Source organism: Mobula hypostoma, chromosome 29 (genome assembly GCF_963921235.1).
Source record: "Mobula hypostoma chromosome 29, sMobHyp1.1, whole genome shotgun sequence".
Taxonomy (NCBI): Eukaryota; Metazoa; Chordata; class Chondrichthyes; order Myliobatiformes; family Myliobatidae; genus Mobula; species Mobula hypostoma.
In genome coordinates, this window is record NC_086125.1 from 15,302,588 (window position 1) to 15,320,531 (window position 17,944).

General features: G+C 43.3%; 1 pseudogene; it reads right to left on the bottom strand.

The window, feature by feature from the left end:
- Positions 1-542: 542 nt before the first annotated feature.
- The window catches only part of LOC134339285 (asialoglycoprotein receptor 2-like), a 34,184-nt pseudogene continuing 16,782 nt past the window's right edge, over positions 543-17,944 (bottom strand).

The following is a 17,944-nucleotide window of genomic DNA, read 5'->3' on the forward strand; positions in this document are numbered from 1 at the left end:
GGTTCTGTCCTGTGCAACGCCTTCCTCTCCAGGTCTCCAATGTAAGACCCCTGCATAAAGATATTTCCACATGGTGTCCTCCTCCGCTGTCAGATGGTAATACAGACCGCCACGCCGAGGCTTGCCGGCAGATTAAGTGAAATGCATGCAAGAGCAGCCGGTAAAAGGAAAGCTTTGGAGCGTCAGGGAAGAGCACGGTGGGCATCCTCGATGGACGGCTTACGTTATGCGGGGCAGTCTTTCGAGGCCTTTGTTCGACGAACACTTCGGATCATCAGGTGCTGGTACAACCGGAATCTTTCCACTTCCTCAAGCGCCCTACTCACCCACAGGGACAGGATGGAGACTTGTCCGCTTCAGAGCAAGAGCCCGACCGGCGCACGAACGGCCAGTCTGGGTACGACTAGACCCCATATCTTCAACAAATTTCGGTAGAAGCAAGACAGTTCCCTCAAAGCAGTCTAACTGATGTGTTCCGTTGGATACCTCGTGCCCTCCTGCAGACAGTGTCCCCAGTGGAGGAAGTGCTTCGCCAGCACATGCTATCGAGGGTACTGGTGGCTAAACAGGTATCTCTGCAGGGTCCTGAGTCGGAGTGCCGCCAGCTGGCTGCGGACGTACACCAACGACTGACCACTCTCCGCGATCGGAAGACTTAAGACCGCAGCAGGCAACCAATGCCTCCTGTTGCACCAGAAGAAGTCCAACAGCCTCTTCTGGACCCTGGAGTCAAAAGCAGTGTGGGGACTAAAGTAATGAACCGGTAGCATATCTTTACAATGAAAGCTACATATCAATGGGGTTTACATGGACTGGGGATCCACGTTGTCATATTCTACTGGGCCTAGTCTGTGGTAAACAACTTACAATTGTTACAATGGTTCCAGTTAAATTGAAAGGACACCTAACTACAAATCATATCCATATGACAGGTGAAACTGCTGATTATTTTAAGGCACTAATAAAATCGCAAAAGAAGAAGATTAACGATTTTGCAAATAAAGCTACAATCAGTAAAAGGACTCAGAAAACAACTTACTTCGTCGCTTTAAGACCAGTTCATTCGAGAATGTTTAAAAAGCTGTGTAAAAACCTGAACAAAAAGCACATACTTCTGCTACATACATACTTCCGGTGGTTTAGCAGAGGAAGAGTTCTCAATCGGGTGTTTGACCTGAGAGGTGAAATGCGGGAGTCCTTTCAAGAAAATAGTAAGCCAGATTTTCAGAAGTGCTTTGAAGATGTAGAATGGCAATTAAAATCAGCCGACGTAACAGTTATTTTTCAACATGTGAAGCAGTTGAACAAGTCTCTGCAAAGCCCTGCAGAAATATTTTGCCTTCAAGTCACAAGGTTCTTGGATTCAAACCGAAATTGGATCGTTGGAAAAATAATGCCACAGAAGAAAATCTTGATATGGTTCCATTGCTGCTGGGGCTTGAGTGTGAGGATGGATGTCGATAAGTGTCTATTTTTCATTGAAACCCACTTGGAAGGACCGCGGAACAAAATTGAACATTATTTTTTTCTTCCTTTCAACATAGCAGTATCACTAGGTGGGGGACCCTTTTACTAAATCTTCTGCTCAGCCTGAGAGAATGACCTTGACCTTGAGGGAATGGCAGAAACTTTATAAGCTGCACTCCGATCATAGTCATAGACATACTTTAGTGATCCCGATGGAAATTTGGTTTCGTTACAGTTGCACCAACCAAGAACAGAGTATAAATATAGAAATATAAAACCATAAATAATTAAATAATTAAATCATGCAACCAAGATAAAATTTAATGACCCGCCCCGGACACGATCTGGATTCCTATGAAAGAAACGTATCTTGCCATTCATAGGAAAGCAATGAACATTTTCCTGCAGTTTTCAACTTCTTACATGTGTGAGCAAGCTTTATCTGGTTTAACAAGCATCAACAGCAAGGATAGAAATCGTCACATTTCGGTTGAAGTTGAAATCCGCGTGTGTTTATCTCAAGCAACACACATCAAAGTTGCTAGTGAATGCAGCAGGCCAGGCAGCATCTCTAGGAAGAGGTACAGTCGACGTTTCAGGCCGAGACCCTTCATCAGGACTAACTGAAGGAAGAGATAGAGGATTACTAACAGCGAGATCGAGAAAGGTGAACGAGGTGTCAGAAATAGGCCAAATAAGTTTGAGAGCAAGGTGATAGGACATAGGAGAGTGGTGTTGAAAAGGAATTGGTTGTGTCTGTTATCCGAGTAAGAAGAGTCAATCTTTAAGGCCGTCTTGATGGGGGATGGAGGTATATATGGACTGGACATCTATAGTGAAAATGAAACCATCTGAGACAGGAACCAAAGTCATTGAAAAGATCAAGAGCGTGTAAAGAGTCACGGAGGTAGTTAGGAAGGGACTGAACTAGGCTGGATAAAACAAAGCTGAGCTTTGGAGACACAACATCAGAGGGGCAGAAGAATGCAAAATCAATGGACTATTCTGTGCAGTTTTGGTCAACCACTTAAACGAATTATGTAAATAATGTTGAAACAGTACAAAGAAAATTTACAAGGAATTTGCAAGGACTAGAGGACTTGAGTTATAAGGAAAGATTTATTTGGTTTCTGATAATCTAACCTGGTAGCAACATATCGATGCAGCTATAATAAAGGCACATTTCAGCAGGAGTTTAGGAGACGTATTTGGTTATCGAAAAAAAAAGAAAAGCTGTGCTGATATATCGGGAGAACAGTTCTTTTCTATATTAATTATGCATTTCCTTCAATTGCTACAGGAAAGTTAAAGACAAAATCACGAAATACTGTATACCAGTGATATCAAACCTGATTCTCATTCTGAATCTGAGATTCGGACAAATTGGGGAGCCGACCAGAAGTGTCTTCTTTTCTGTGTTAAACATTTTTTTTTGTGATCACAAGAGAATGCTGGACTCTATGAAATTCAGGTACTGCAGGTCTACACTATTAGTGAACTGCTCGATGATCGGGTTAGCTGGACTGAGTGTTTGAGGAGCCGGTGTCTCGGCTGAACCTGATTGGGCTCGATTACGCTGCATCGGAGATATCTGAGTTAGCGTGCGAAGGCACCATGCAGTTTTACCATGAGTGATTGCCTTGCACGTTTCCCTTGGCACCCTTACAATCACAATACCCTATAGGTGATTGAAAATGTACGATTCTGCTATTTCCCTTGATTGCTGCGTGACAGGCGGAGCGGGGACTGCGTAGCTTTTATTGCAGCGAGGACAAGGCCACAAAACATTTTGCAACTGAATACCCATAGCAATCCTGATTGAGGGATCTCGATACTTTAGCATCCCGCACAGGTAATTCTTTCTCATCACCTAGGAACTTAGTGGTTAATATTGCACCCTGTGGTAAGATTGTATTTCAAGATACCATGTTCTCAACCTTTTCCCTTTAATCATTCCCAGGATCTCGATTGTCAAATATTCCATGCACTCATTCAACTAAGGTCCAGTTGGCCCTGGTGAACCTTGTTCCATCTTCTCAGAACATCGTTCATGACAGAGAGTGAACACGGTATACCTACACACGGCTGTGTGCAAATTGACCAGGAAGGAGTAGGGACCCTTTGGGATTTCGTTTCCAGGCGTACTGGCGCATCAAAATTACAATTCATATACACCGCGATTTTAAAATTGAGATGTGTAGGAAACAATGACAAAGATGGTTTTCATAACATAACATTGGAAGTTTAAATGTTCAATGACGGTCTCTTGTTAGGAACATGGGCTGAGGCCAAGTTCCTGCAGAGTTCCAAATCTGCAATGAACAATGACTACACCTATCTCAGAGCAGCAACACGCAGCTCAGTCTATCATTCTTACCACTCTCACTGTTAACCATTGCTAACAGGAGAAGACACAGCTTTAAGGTGCTTGCAAGCTGGCAAGTAGGTACAGAGGAGATGTCAAGGTCAAGTTTTTTTACGCAGAGAATGCGGAGTGCGTTAAGTGGGCTGCCGGCGACGGTGGTGGAGGCGGAGACGATAAGGTCTTTGAAGAGACACTTAGATAGGTACATGGAGCTTAGAAAAATAGAGGGCTTGGGTAACATTAGGTAATTTCTAAGTAAGTACGTATTTAGTACGCATTGTAGACCGAAGGGCCCGCATTATGCTGCAGGTTTTCTATGTTTTATATTCTATGTTAACCAAGAAAACACAGAGAGCGCGAAAGCCAGAGAAACAAGACACTTTAATTAGTCATCGGGATACCAGGTACAAAATAAAAAGTTTTTCTTTATTAAAATTATTGGTATAGGAATAATCCTGCGCTTGCAGACGGCATTATTAATCTGGTTGAAGTTCCTAATTGTTACGTGGAATGGTGGGGAAGGGGGCGTACAGGAGGAAGTGGGAAAGGTTGGGTTGGGTTGAGGATAAGTTGATGAAGGGAACGATATTCGATCATGCGAATATATTAAGAGGTTAACCTGCTTGAAGAGCTCTGAACCTATTGCTACCAAAGCATTAATTGTAAGAAAACCGGAATTAAACCAGTTTCAGCCAGAAATGTTCTTATTAAAGAGATCGGACTTCTGTTAAAGGACAGTGATTGCTTTGAAAGTCTGTACAGGCAGAATCGTGCTTCTATGGTCAGGTTAAAATAGGAAAAGATGGGGAGAGATGACAAGGGGAGTACTGACGAGTGGATATTGGCAGCTTGATCTCTCTAGACTGATTAGATGAAAGAGGGGTCCTTCCACAAGCCGTTCATTTTACACTTTAGCAGACAATGGGACGTTGTCTGTACAGAAACAATTCTATTCCTTAGGGTGATACAAATTGCAAATCATATTTTCAAATGAAATGATACTGCAAGATTAGCTTTCACGTGAAAGTTTTTTCCTAAAGGCCGAAAGTGAGGTGACGGAAAAAAGTACTACAGAACACGCACCAAAATGTGACTTTACAAGATGACAGGAAAAAAGGATATGTGCTCAGTCAGTAAGAAACAACGGTGATCTGCCCACGTGAGGATCTTTGAATCGTTGGGCTGGTATATACGGTTAAATTTGAATATCAATAGTAGACGTTGGAACAGCTGCAATATCATGAGGGGCTGGAGGCAAGTGAGAGTTCTGGCCACGTGATACCAATCTCTTCTCAGAGCCGATCGCCGGGAATGCAAACGCGGTAGATTCACAGATGGATTCTGTTTCTACTTCGTCACCACTATAAGGAAAATAAAACTTTCACTCTGCTGGTTTTTCACATATGCTGTGATGCTGGAAAGAGCATGACAATTTTTCCTTCCCTCCATATGGACTGATGGCTACGCAGCATCCTGAATAACTCCAATAACAACGATTATTCCAGGACCTGTGGGAAGAGAGAAATGCGGCGATAACTGAATAGCCTCATTTTAATAAAGCAGGAAAAGTACTCTTTATAATGTACGCAATGCGAGAGTTTTCATACACAATTGATTGCTAAACATTTATGGAGCAATCATTTTTAACAGCGATTATGATTGACATCTGTGCTTGAGAGTAAGTGCTGAGCTGTGGGTCGGGGGACTTAGCACAGGAATCGGAGAGGAGTTACAGTTAAGAGCAGCCAAGAAATATATGTGCTTAATCTTGCGAAGTGAGTGATCAGGAAAACATCAATTTCTTTGATTTAAACGAATCTGTCCAGGAGCTGAAGCTCAGGTTGGATGCACTCAAGCACGTTTGATGCTGTGAGCATCAATCAATAAACGACCGTATGTATGGATCATTGGGATCTCTACTGTGGAAGCTAAAAACTGCACTTAAGCGACGGGATCAATATTCCTGCAGCTTGGCTTGTTGGAATTACCAGGGAGTGTTGAAACTGCTTTCTCAGAGGGATGGGAACCAGTGCGATACTGTTGAGGATATGGTAGTTGTTTCATAAACAGAGGCAGAGTGCAGAGAGACTCCAAGGAAACAGTGGCTATTGATGAAGCAAAATTACAGTCAGCAGCATCGGTTGCAATGTGAAAGTTGGACTAGATTGAAAACGGTTGAAGGTATTTGATTTGAGTGCACGAAGTTATGGAATAAGGTAGGTGAACTTGCAGCCCAGTTACAGATTGGCATATATGATGTCGGAATCACTGATTAATGGCTGAAAGGTTATTATCGCTGGGAGCGTAACGCTCAAGGATACACATTGTAGCAAAAGGAGAGGCAGTTAGGCAGAAGGTGTAGTATAGTTCCGTTGGTAAAAAAAATGAAAAGAAACTTTAGAAAGAAGTGACATAGTGTTGGATTGTATTGAAAGGTATACAACTAAGGAACTTCAAGGGTACAAAGTCACTGATGGCAGTTATACAGACCCCCCACATGGTAGTAAAGATGTGGTGTACAAATTACAATGGGAGACAGAAATTGCATGACAAAAAGGCAATATTACATTAGTCATGAAGGAGTTCAATATGCAAGGGGATTGGTAAAAAAGAAAGATTGATGCCTGATCTCAAGAGTGGGGACTTCTAGAATGCCTAGGAGATGTTTTTTTTAGAGCAGGTCGTTGTTGAGCCCTTTAGGGGATCAGCTATTCTAGACTGGGCATTGCGCATTGCACCCTAATTGCTCAGACAGCCGGAGTTGAGAAAGCCTGCCGGGAGCGATATCATAATATGACCGAGTCCGCCACGACATTTGAGAAGGAGGAAATAAACTCGAATGCATCAATAATACAGCGGAGTAAAGGGAATTTTTTTTTTTTTTTTTTTTTTTTTTTGCGTGTCGCACCAGACAGTCAGCCAATCTTGTCTGGCGCGTGGTGTCAGGATTGGTCTCCTTTCGAATTATCCGAGTCACGATATGAACGTTTCTGACTCGACCCTCTTTTTCACGAGGCCGAGTGGCTAGCTCGATGCTCAATCCGACGTGGATGGAAAGCGTGCTCGGAGGGTGGCCCGACTTGGATTCGAACTCGGGAACTAAAGAGGCACGAGAGAGGAATTGGCCAACATTTATTGGAAAAGAACATCTGTAGGGATGACGTCAGCGCAGCATGGCTGGAATTTGTGGAAGCAATTTGGAAGGTACTGGTTATATGTATTCCAAAGAGGAAGAATAATTGTAAAAGCAAAAGGATACAACTATCCCTACAGCCAAAGCCAAAGGCCAAATGGAGGGCATGTAATGTAGCAAACATTAGTGCGAAGTTGGAGGATTAGTAAGCTTTTAAAAACCAACAAAAGGCGACTAGAAAAGTCATTCAGAAGGAAAAGACAGAATGTGAAAGTAAGCTATCAATAATATTGAAGAGGATACCAAGAGTTTCTCCAGATACATAATGTGTAAAAGAGAGGCAATTATTAATATCAAACAGCTGGAAACGATGCTGAGGTGGTGGTATTGGGTGAGAAGGAGTAAGTGGACGAACTAAGTAAATATTTTGCATCAGTCCTCATGGTGGAAGTTTGAGATTGTCTGTGATCAAAAGCGTGTGAAGTTGCCGTTAATAGGGAGAAGGTTCTTGGTAAACTGAATATTCCGCAAATAGATAAGTCACCTGGACCAGATGGTTTACTTTTCAGGGTTCTGAACGAGGTGACTGATGAGATTGTGGATGCATAAATAATGATCTTTTTAGAATTGCTATATTCTGGAAATGATCCTGAAGACTGGAAAATTGCAAATATCACTGCACTCTTCAAGAAGGGAGCAAGGCAGAACGAAGGAATGTTTATGCCACTTGACTGACCTCAGTGGTTTTGAAGTTGCTAGATACGGTTTTCGGGTACTTGGAGCAATATAGTTAATTAGGACTTGTTCGGCGTGATTTCCTCAAGGAAAGTCTTGTCTGAAAAATCTGTTGGAATTCTTTGAAAAAACAACAAGCAGGATTGGAATAATGAAAAAGGCTACAGAGGGACCTATAAAGATAAGGAGATTGGGCAAAGAAGTGGGAGATGGAATACTGTATCCGGTATTGTATGGTAAAGAAATTACTAGATGGACTAAAACAATATACTATTTCATACATGGAGAGACAATTGTAAAATGTGAAGTGCAAAAGGAATTGGGAGCCCTTGATCAGGATTTTCAAAATATTGACTTGCAGGTTCACTCGGTGTTGAGGAAGAAAAATGGGATGATGGCATTTCTTTCAAGAGGTATGGAATATAAAACCAAGGATGTACATGTAATATCAAGGATTTACAAAGCATCAGTGAGCCCTCGCATAGGGTATTGTGAGCAGTTTGAGGCCCCTTAACTTAGAGAGATGTTCTGACACTGGAGTGTGCATAAAGAAGGTTCCGGAGAATGATTATAGGATTAAACGGCTTCTCATATGAAAAGCTGTTGATGGATCTAGTACAGTATTCTGTGAAATTCAGAAGAATGAGTTGTAACATAATTGAAACTGATGGAAGGTAGAAGGACTTCGATAGAGTAGATGTGGAGAAAATGTTTACTATGTTGGTTGAGATTAGCACCAGAAAACACAGCCTCGGGAGGAATTAGATCAAATTAGGTTGAATTTCTTCAGCGAAAGAGCGGTGAAGCAGTGAAATTCGTTGCTGCAGGCGACAATGGAGGCCAAATCATTACCTATACTTCAGGCAGAGGATGACAGATCCTTGATTGGTCAGTGTATGATGGAATAGGGGGAGAAAGCAGGAGACTGCGGCTGAGGGGTAAGGTGGTTCAGCCATGGTGAATTAACTGAGTAGATTCGATAGGCCAACCGGCCTAATTCTACTCTTACGTATAGTGCCTATAAAAGAGTATTCAGCATCCGCTCCCCACTTAAGATTTCATGTGTTTTGTTTGTTTTACAACATTGAATCATGCTGGATTTAATTCGCCTTTTTTGACACTGATTAACAGAAAAGTTTCTTCATGTGTCAAACTGGCAACAGTTTCTATAAATTGGGCCAAATCTGTTATAATTATTGAACACAAAATAATGGATTGCATAATTACTCGCCCCTTCAAGTCAGAATTTAGTAGATGCACCTATGGTAGTAATTACAGTCTTGCATCTTTGTGAGTAGGTCCCTATCAGCTTTGTAAATTTGGACATTACTAATTTACCCCATTCTTCTTTGCATAATTGCATGAGCTCTATCAGATTGCATGGGGATCGTGAGTGAAAAAAGCATTTCAAGTTCAGCCACACTTTCTCAATTGGATTGAGGTTTATATTCTGACCTGGCCACTCCAGGGAATAAACTTTGTTGTTTTTAAGTTATTCCTGTGTAGCTTTTGCTTAATGCTAAGGACCATTGTCTTCCGGTAAAGAAATCACTCAATTTGCAAGTCCTTTTGCAGAGTACATCAGGTTTTTCCTCCAGGATTTCCCTGTATTTTGCTGCATTCGTTTTGCTCTCTACCTTCACAGGCTTTCGGGGCTTTCTGCAGGTGAACCTTCGCCACAACATGATATCGCCACCACCATGTTTCACAGGAGGGATGGTGTGTTTTTTTTTCGATGATATACAGTGTTTAGCTATCATCAGACCATGAATCCTTCTTCCAGCTGACTTCAGCCTCCCGCATGCCTTCTGGAAAACTCCAGCCGAGATTTCATGACAGTTTCCTTCATCAATGGATTTCTCTTTGCCACTTTCTCATAAAGCTGCGACTGCGGAAGCACCCTGTAAACAGTTGTTCTAGGCGCAGTCTCTCCGATAGAACACAGAAAATAGAAAACCTACAGCACACTACAGGCCGCTCGGCCCACAAAGCTTTTCCGAGAATGTCTTTACCTGAGAAATTACCTAGGGTTACCCATAGTCCTCTATTTTTCTGAGCTCCATATACCTGTCCAGGAGCATCTTAAAAGACCCTCCACCACCGATGCCAGCTGCCCATTCCAAGTACTCACCACTCTCTGCGTAAAAAAAAATTACCCCTGATATCTCCTCTGTACCTGATTCCAAGCACTTTAAAACTGTGTCCTCTCGTGCTAGCCATATCCGCCCTGGGGAAAAAAGCCTTTCACTATCCACACGATCAATGCCTCTCATCATCTTCTGCACCTCTATCAGGTCAACATCTCAGATACTGACGTTGTAACTCCTTCAGAGTTGTCATAGGTCACCTGCTGGCCTCCCATATTAGTCCCCTTCTGCAAGGTACCCAGATTTTGAGGACAATCTGCTCTCTGCAGGTTTACAGCTGGGCCATATTCTTTACATTTCTTGATGATTGACAACCGTACTCCAAGGAATATTCAGTGACTTGGAAATTTTCCTGTATCCATCTCCTGACTTGTGCTTTCTAATAACCCTTCTGTGAGTTGCTTGCAGTGTTCTTTTGCCTTCATGGTGTATGTCCTGCCAGGATCCTGACTCGCCAGCAGTTAGACCTGCCAGATTTAGATGTGTGTTTGTATAATCAATTGAAACACCTTGCCTGTACACTAGTGATCTCCATTTAACTAAGCATGTAGCTTCTAAATCCAATTGGCGGCACCAGTGATGATTTATTGTGTCATATTAAAGCGGGTGAATACGTATGCAATCAATTATTTTGTGTTTTATATTTGTAATTAATTTAGATCACTTTGTAGGGATCTCTTTTCACTTTGACACGAAACAGTCTTATTCTGTGGATCAATGTTAAACAAGCCAGAATAAATCAACTGTGATGCAATGTTGTAAAACATTAAAACATACAAAATTTTCAAGAGGGGTGGAGTGGTGGTGAATAATTCTGTAGGCACTGTAATTCTTAAGGTTTTATGGTCCTATATGACCGGAGAATTTGCACATGGCGATTAATACGTGCCTGCACCAGGTATTGTAGTTTAAGAGGTCACGTTCAGGGGGAATTTATATTATTAATGCTGGAACACTAAAAACCATTCATGTAGAGGGATCTTGGGGTTTAATCCCAAAGTTGCCTATACGTACTCAAGCAAAAAAAAGCTGCAATGTGAATCTCCAATTGATCTCGTTTCTTCAGTGTTTCTAATACTGGAGCTCACAAAGCAGCAGAGATATCTGGTTGCCATTCAACGCCAGAGATATAGAGCAAAACATGAGACTTGAAAGGAACTTACGGTATAGAAGAATAGTAATCTGTTCCATCCACCCAGCGCAACATACGATTATAGTAAGTGAGCCCAATCCAGTAAGTTTTATCATGGACGGCTTTTCTTAAAAACTCCTGCCGTAGAAACAAAGGCATCAATGGTTGTCGATAGTATTTCTATCAAAGTTTTTACATGGTGAAATTCGAACTAAAGTCCAGCTGTTTAGTTCAAACCCTTCGCCCTTTTTGTAAACGTTTGAGTGGAACGGGAGATATCAGCATGTTACATTACTTCGGTTTGTTTGGTCTTTGCCATGTTCCCAACTTCATAAAACTGAAAGGTCAAGGCCAGCGGCAGTACTGAACTTTCGACTACAGAGCAAGTGCTACCTGACTAACCATGATAATCACTTAATCTGCTTTACCTCTCAATTTGGTTGATTCCCCGACAGTTCAATCCACCTATAAATAAATGCTTAGTTCTTCCCGCTAATCTGAGGAAGAGCTCCAGACGTTAAGTGCGACTGAATTATCATTCCAAACATAAAGCCTGACTGGATAAGTTTTGCGTTTCCCTTTCTGTTTCACGTTGACTGCCGTTAGGGTGCAGAATCGGTAAGTACCTCTTTGCATTTTTAACTACGCCCGATCAATGAACAGGGGTCATTAGCAAGGGTGAATTAACCAGGCCGGGGCAAGCTGAGCCTATTATTGGAGCAGCTATTGCGTGAGTGGGCTAGTATTACAAAGAGGTCGCTTTTGGTTTGGCTAATCAGGCTGGGGCGAAGGAAACACCTCGTAATTTATTTTCTTCTCCTGTATTCTTCATTCTTCGCCCATTAGAGTCTCGACCATGATTCAGTGAAAATGGCTCCAGGAGCTGTGTTGTTTTCTTTCCGTGAAAGCTGGGAATTCTGCGAAAATTCCAGTCTCCGGGATACCCACCATGTGCACCGAGCTGCAGCTCCTCAGGTAACGTTTTACAGAACTGGAGCTGGAACTCGATGACCTTTGGCTCATACGGGAAACTGAGGAGGTGGTAGATAAGGGTACTGAGAGGTAGTCACCCCTAGGTTGCAGGAGGCAGGAGAAAAGAAAGGGAACTGGGTGGCCAGTACTGAGTACCCCTCTGGCTGGTTCCCTACAATATAAGTAAGCCGTTTTGGATACTGTTGATGGGGACGACATATCGGGGGAATGCCAGCAACCGGGTCTCTGGCACTAATTCCAGTGCTGTACTTCAGAAGAGTTGAGAGGTGCAGAGCACTGCCGGAGGATCATCTATAGCTGGAGGAATAGAGAGGCAACATTATTCCTGTGTGGCCATGATAGAGACGTGGATATCGTATGTTGCCTCATAGGTTCTTGTGTCAGGGATGTCTCAGTTCGGAGCCACGGCATTCTAAATGGGGGGCAAAGAGCAGCGAGAAATTACTATGCCACCAATGACATAGAAATGAAAGACAATGAGGTCATGAAGAGAGATTAGAGGGAGCTAAGGACAAAGCTGAAAAGCGGACTATGTTAGAAAGTAACCTTTGTATTGTTGGCGAAACCAAGCGCCAGGAGAACTTGGCAGATAAATTTTATATTTACTGATAATTGGAAAATCATCTGGGGAAGGTACACCCTGCCAAATGAACAGGTAACACCTAAAGTTAACAACTAAACCCAAGAGAACCAATATACTTGCGGTCAAGTTTTCAAGTGATGATAGGGAGGGTTTAAACTAAATTGGCCGGCTGAATGGATCCGCAGTAGCAGGGCTAGTTCTCAGAGGCATTTTATAGTGAGGCTTCCAGCAAGGATAGACTGACAATAGGGCAAAATTGCAGTCAGCAGGATGAATTGCAATGTAAACGGCTGACAAAGTCGGAAAGGGTGGTGAATGCAGGACTGAATTTTTTATATTTGAAACATGCAACATATAGAATAAGGCAGATTAAGTTGTAGCGCGGTTACAGAATGCCAGGCATGATATTGTGGCCAACACTAACTCTAGGCTGAAAGGAAATTACACTTGGAAGCTTATCATCCAAGCATACACGGTATATGGAATAGACAGCTAGGTAGCCAGAGTGGGTGGGTTGGCTCTGATAGGTTTCTTTCCAAAGGTTTTCCTGTCCTGCACACTCCCGATTGAAATAGCCATACTCAGAAAATACCAGTCTCTTCCTTCATCAAGATACCCGTGGCAGCCGCAGCCCTCTACCTATGAGACCCTACCGGTAGGTCCAGTTTTGTATCAGAATTGTCACACTGCGTGGCAGCAGTAACCGCAATGGACTGAGATACTTCAGCTGGCAGGATTTCCACTGCATTCTGCAAAATACCTACTTTTGTGGCATCAGCGGTCGCATCGACAACAAAAGCTAATACTGAGGAATTTGTCCTGATGGTGGAAACCTTCAGCTCCTCCATCCTATTGTCTTCCTCTCTTACTTCTCTGATCAGCTCAAGAAACGAGGGATTGGGACGAGTCTTATGAATCATCCGAATGCTTAAAGTAATCACGTGGCGTGACATCACGCTCTTCACAACTATCTCCATCATTAATCGATTTTAACTCAACCAGATGAATGGACCCTTTTACGCCACAAGCCATGCTGCTGTTTCTCCGGCCAGAAAATGTGGGCAGAAATTTTCAACCCTTTCACCTGGAGTGTTCGGCTGAACCTCAGGGTAAACTCCGATGGGATGTCGGCCGAGTCAAAACGTTGGATAACGCTTACATGAAGTTCCCGTGCGTGGCCAACGGGGTTTCTGTCTTTAGGAACCTCAGCACCTCAGCAGACGGACCTTTTAAACTCTCCACCAGTCGCTGCCTTTTCATATAATCTGAACAGTGCCTTTCTTCCAGGAACTGAGATGTCTTCTCCGTCAAGGCGCATATTCATCCTTATCACCGTGGGGCGGGGGGGGGGGGGAGCTTGGCCCCAGAGAACATCCTCAGCCTATGATATCTTTGGTTCTCCGCAGGTACGCTTTAGCATTAATCTACCATTGAAATAACTGCCGAAATCAGCTCAGCATTTCTATCGACCTTTGAAGGGCCCTCTGTACATTTCACATCTACCAACTCTTTTCCCTCACTTTGAGAATAACTTGTCTTTGAGTTCGTCGCCCTCCGCTAAATGTCCCCCTTCTCTAAAAGTATGGACTGCCCATGGTCCCTCTCCTCCAGGTTCTCCTAACATATTGGGCAGCGCAATTTCAGTTACGTCAGTGCTAGTCTGGACTAACAAGACATATTTACCAGTCGTTGATCAAACTGCCCTTCAAGCAGCCTAACGTCCCCAATACTTTTACAAAGCTCTTTATTTAGCCAGAGAGTAGTGAATCTGTGGATTTTGTTGTTGTGGACAGCTGTGATGACCAAGTCATCAAATATATTTAAGTCAGAGGATGATAGGTTGTTGATAAGTCAAGACATAAAGAGTTACTGGAGAATGCAAGAAATTGCGGCTGATAGGAAAATGGATCAGCCATGATGAAATAGCGGAGCAGGCTCGATGAGCCAACTGTCCTAAATCTTCTTCTGTATCTTATGGTCCTATGGTTGGTGTCATGTCAAGGATGCCCGTAATTAGCGGAACTTCTTATTGCTGGTTGCGTGCCCTACGTCCGTTTGTATTGACCATGCAGATTGTTTGGAGAGTGTGTTCATCAAACGCAAAAGAAGAGATAATGTTAGAGTAGCTGCTTAAATCTTCCTAAAACAAGATGTATTGTCTTACATGATGTTAACTTCCTGTGTGTTTTTACGAAGAATCGTAGAAATATTTTCAATAGAGAGCATGACATCACTCTCATTCTTTTTGTCAGTTGTAGATATGTTTACAGGAACAGTTGTTCAAAATACCAGGTCTCTGGCCGGGTCAGTGCAGTTACATCGTTTATGTGGCTCACTCAGTCTTGTTTCTGGAGAAATGTGATTAAGAATATTCGCAGTGATAGTAAGGATGTTGAGTACATAGTTGGGTGGGTACTTTCAATGGGAAATGGTCATTACGTGTTGCGAATACCACATAAGCTATGAACAATGACTAACTGTTTTCTCTGTCATGTTTTATGTATTCACGGACTGCTTCATTGCCTGAGGACTGGTGAAATCTTTTGGATGATTTGGATGTGGGTGTTGAATAAACTCACTTTCCACATTAGGAAACCCTAAAGAAAACATGCAGAGTTATTAAGCCTAGTTAAAATGCTTTCAAAATTACATGGGATTTTTTTTTCATGAGCCGGCGAATGGATAATATTAAATGTCAAATGCTGGAACTGGAACTAGCGTAAATGATACGCCTTGGTCGCGATAGACTAGATAGTATGAAAGAGCTGATTTCCTGCTTATTAATTCCATAAACCCATAATTCTATACCTATCCTCTTGGAATATCCAACTATTAGATACAAGACTGTATTGCTGGAAAACCTGCCCAGCAGAAGTCCAAATAATACACTAACAATCCCTCTGTTCTTGTCGTGCAGTGTTGCCAGATGTACCGTTCAACGCCGAGACAATCCATACAGCATTTTTTTTCACGGGATAACCAGGAAAAACTAACTCTCTATTAGTGACAATAGACAATAGACAATAGGTGCAGGAGTAGGCCTTTCGGACCTTCGAGGGCAGAAAGTTTGAGTCTGTTCTCAGACAGTTTCCACCAGAATGACAATCGCCCCGGGCACAACGCTTTCATCTCATAGCAGGAGCGGAAAGGATATGTCCCCATGACACGACTAAGTCATTACAAAAATGGCAAATCTACAGTGCCAGCGAGTTTGATCACATCCTAATATCCTACCTCTTCCGCAACGTTGTTAATGACCATTAAATGGGCATTCCCTGATGCACAGGATTCATTGGCTTTCTTCCAGGTTGCTGTGTTCCAGGAAAACAGATAACAATTTTGCTTGAACTGAACCCATTGCTCCGGACATGAAGGCAAATCTGAGAAAATATTGAAGAAAATTTCAAAGAACTACTTTGAGATTCATATTTTCATCGGCTAAAGTTTTAGGGTAGCGGAGTCCACAGGAGAAGGAGAAACATTGAAGCAGGGAGAGAGCAGGGCTGAAAATACATGAGGACAGGATGTAGGCAGAGGGCAGCTGAAGAAATGAAGGTCAGGACGGGAGGGAGACAGGGAGGGGGGGAAAAGAAGGAAGTTCCATTGCAGCGAGCGCGAGGAGGTTAGACAGAGTGGGCGGTGAGATAGAGGATCAAGGGTGTGCAGATGGACAGAATCGACTGCAGGCCATGGAAGAGGAAGTGAAGAAAGGACGAAAATGTGGTCTCTGAGGGAATGGCGGAGAGAGGACGAATGAGGAACAGGGAGAGAGGTACAAAACAACGCCAGCAAACGACGGGGGAGCAAAGTCTGAAGTGTCAAACAAATGTCCGGAATGAGGACGGGCGATACAGGAAATGGGTGAGGGAACTACGGGAGAAAACTGGACGGAATGTGAGCGAGGTAAGGAGAAGAGATATAAGCCAGGCAGTAGGATGGTGCTAAGGCGAAGAATACGACAGAAGGCAACAAAGATTGACTTTGTGGTTAAGAAGGCATACGGTATACTGGCCTTCACTAATCGTGGTATTGAACTTAGGAGCCGAGAGGTAATGTTACAGGTATATAGGACCCTGGTCAGACCCCACTTGGAGTACTGTGCTCAGTTCTGATCGCCTCACTACAGGAAGGATGTGGAAGCCATAGAAAGGGTGCAGAAGAGATTTACAATGATTGGGGAACATGCCTTATGAAAACAGGTTGAGTGAACTCGGCCTTTTCTCCTTGGAGCGACGGAGGATGAGAGGTGACCTGATAGAGGTGTTTAAGATGATGAGAGGCATTGATAGTGTGGATAGTCAGAGGCTTTTTCCAAGGGCTGAAACGGATGCCACAAGAGGGCACAGGTTTCAGGCGCTGGGGAGTAGGTACAGAGGAGATGTCAGGTGTAAGTTTTTTTACGCAGAGAGTGGTGAGTGTGTGGAATAGGCTCCCGGTAACTGTGGTTGAGGCGGATGCGATAGGGTCTTTTAAGAGACTTTTGGATAGGTACATGGAGCTTAGAAAAATAGAGGGCTATGGGTAAGCCTAGTAATATCTCAGGTAGGGAAATGTTCGACACAACTTTATGGGCCGAAAGGCCTGTATTGTGCTGTAGGTTTTCTCTGTTTTTAAAGATAGAAAGCATCAAGAAGAGGTCGAGAACAAACTGATTTGTAGCATTAGCTGGAGACAAAGGCGAGGCCCAGAGAGTAAGAAGGCATGAAAGATAAAGGGGGATTTAGGGTAGAACTAACGGGTCTAAACATGAGCGATTTATGGTACGTTAGAGTGATCTGTGGAGCGAGAGATTGCAAGGAAGAATAGTCGAAGCAGGCGAAGCGCAAAGAGGCAGGGGATGATGGAAAGGCTAGTGACACCTTAGCGAGCACAGTGTTAAGAGGGGTAACAGAGGATCCCAGTCAGAGGACCGGAGCTGGACAGGATAAGTGGACATAGTTGGGAACATGGAATAGCGAGAGAGCTGCAGAGTGAAATGGTGCAGCGATTAGGCCGCGAAAACGAAAACAATGTACGTGAGCATGGTGGGGTGCGCCGCAAAGTAAACCAGAGAAGGTGGTGCTGTTGAAAGGACGGAGAAGAGGATGGGGCAATGAGTGTATGTCGAGAGAGGCGCAAATCTGCTAGGTGAATAAGAAGAAATGGTGAAGAGGAAGGACTGGGGACGAGAACTGAATGTCAAGGCACTGAGAGCAGCGAGTAGATGAGTGGAAAAAGGAGGTTGGTGAATGCAATGAAAAACAAGTGGTGAAGAATACAGAGAGAAAATAGATTAATGAAGGCAGGATTGTGGTTTGGGCGAGTATTCGGCGTTGTGAAGGAGGGAGGAGGTTCACAAGCAATCGTGACGGAGGTACAGAGAAATGATTGTGTTACGATATTGAAGGGC